Source organism: Myotis davidii, unplaced genomic scaffold (genome assembly GCF_000327345.1).
Source record: "Myotis davidii unplaced genomic scaffold, ASM32734v1 scaffold134, whole genome shotgun sequence".
Taxonomy (NCBI): Eukaryota; Metazoa; Chordata; class Mammalia; order Chiroptera; family Vespertilionidae; genus Myotis; species Myotis davidii.
The window spans coordinates 1,915,719-1,918,497 of NW_006288853.1; positions in this window are offsets into that span (position 1 = coordinate 1,915,719).

The following is a 2,779-nucleotide window of genomic DNA, read 5'->3' on the forward strand; positions in this document are numbered from 1 at the left end:
TGGCAGCTGATTGATGTTTCTCTCTCATCCATGTTTCTAACTCTCTATCTCTCTCCCTTCCTCTCTGTGAAAAATCAATAAAATATATTTTAAAAAAATTAAAACACATGTGCAATTGGCTCCAGCAAGAGCTTTATATGTATCATGCATGCACGAGTCAACGTTTATTTTTAAATTGCCAGTGTGCTTCATATATACCGGCTGGTCGGTCGGATGGTCGGTTGGACAGACGGTCGGTCACTTAGCCTTTTATATATAGAGATTACTAAGTGGGATTTATCTCAGGAATGCAAGGATGAACAAACACGCAAAACTCAATCAATGTAAAATTCCGTTTCAATAAAATGAAGGAAAAATCCACATGACAATTTAAATGATAAAAACAATTTGGCAAGCCCTAGCCGGTTTGACTCAGTGAATAAAGTATCGGCCTGCGGACTGAAGGGTCCCAGGTTCGATTCCAGTCAAGGGCAGGTACCTTCGTTGCAGGCACATCCCCAGTAGAGGGTGTGCAGGAGGCGGTTGATCGATGTTTCTCTCTCATCGATGTTTCTAACTCTCTATTCCTCTCCCTTCCTCTCTGCAAAAAATTAATAAAATATATTTTTAAAAAACACACACAAAAAAACAATTTGGCAATATCCAAACCCTTTCATGATGAAAACAGTCAATCAACTAGGAATAGAAGAGAAAAATCCACAGTTAAAATCATACTTAATGGTGAAAGACTGAAGCTTTTTCCCTTTAAAATCAAGAATAAAACAAGGATGTCTGATCTCACCACTCCTATTCAACATTAGACTGGAAGTGCTAGCTACAGCAATTAGAAAAAAAGAACTAAAAAAGCATTCATATTGAAAAGAAAGAAGTAAAACTATCTCAATTCACAGATGATATATTTTATACATAGAAAATCCTAAAGAATTAGAGCTAATTATCTAATTCAACAAAGTTGCAAAAATATCAACAGAATAAAATCAATTGTATTCCTTTACACTAGTAATAATTAATCCAGAAATTATATTAAGAAAACAGTCCCAGGGAGGCAGGTAAGAGAGCAACCAAAGGACTGTATGCATGCATATAAGCTAGTGATGGCGAACCTTTTGAGCTTGGCGTGTCAGCATTTTGAAAAACCCTAACTCTGGTGCCGTGTCACATATAGAAATTTTTTGATATTTGCAACCATAGTAAAACAAAGACTTATATGTTTGGTATTTATTTTATATATTTAAATGCCAAGAAAAATCAACCAAAAAAATGAATTCGCGTGTCATAGGTCCGCCATCACTGATATAAGCATAACCTATGGACACAGACAGCAGGGGGGGTGAGGGCATGTGTGTGGGGGGGAGGATGGCTGAGGAGAGGTCAATGGGGCGGAAAAGGAGACATGTAATATTTTAAACAATAAAGAATTAAAAAAAAAACTGTTCATTTACAATATCATCAAAATGAATAAAATAATGCCCTGGCTGGTGTGACTCAGTGGGTTGAATGTCGCCAGGTTGATTCATGGTCAAGGCACATGCCCAGGTTTCTAGCTCAATCCCTGGTAAAGGCAGGCAACCAGTTGATGTTTCACTTTCACATTAATGTTTCTTTCTCTCTCCCCTTTTTATCTTCCCCTCTCTCTAAAATCAATTAAAAAAAACTTATTTTAAAAAAGAATAAAGTAGTTAGAAAATAAGTTTAACCAAGGAGGTACAAAATTTGAACTCTAAAATCTATAAAACATGTTGAAAGAAATGAAAGAAGACCGAAATAAATGGAAGGAACCTCACATTCATGGAATGGATACTTAATATTGTTAAGATGGCAATACTCCCCAAATTGATCTACAGATTCAAAACAATCCCCACTAAAATTCCAACTGCCGTTTTTGCAGAACTGGACAATCTGATCCTAATATTCCTATGGGATTGCAAGAAACCCTGAACAGCCAAAACAATCTTGGTAGGGAAAAGTTGGAAGTCTTTCACTTCTCAAGGCTTTTACAGAGCCACAGAAATTATAGAGTGTGGTACTGGTGTGAGGACAGACATACATCAATGGAAGAGAATTTAGAGTCCAGAAATAAACATATTTATCTGTGGGCAATTGATTTTTGACAGAGATGCTAAAACCATCAAATTGGGAAAGATTAGACTTTTCAACAAATTGTTCCGGGACAACTGGATATCCACATGCAGAAGTGTGACTTGGACTCAACTCACGCTATATACAAAAATTAATCTTAAATGGATAAGTGAGTCCAGTTGGTGTGGCTCAGTGGATTGAGTGTTTTCCCATGGACCACGAGGTCCAGGGTTAGATTCCCATTCAGGGTAGATGCCCAGGTTGTGGGTTTGATCCGCAGTATGGGCTGTGAAGGAGGCAGCCAATCCATGATTTTCCCTAATCATTGATGTTTCTATCTCTCTCCCTCTCCCTTCCTGTCTGGAATATGTGTGTGTGTGTGTGTGTGTGTGTGTGTGTGTGTGTGTGTATGTGTGTGTGTGTGTTTTTAAATGGACATGATGATGGTCGCACAACCTTATGAATATACTAAAAACCAGTAAACTGTACAATATGAAATATTTAAACAGTGAATTACATGTTAAGTGAATTTTATCTCAAATTATTAAAAGCTAGGGAGATGCCACAGGATACACCATTCTTCCCAGTACTTGAACTAGAAAAAAAAGGGGGCGGGGAGGAGAGAAAACCATAAAATGGCGGCGGGATCACGAGATCACGTGACTCCCTCGCCCGCAACCCCCCCTTCCCCCCTTCCCTC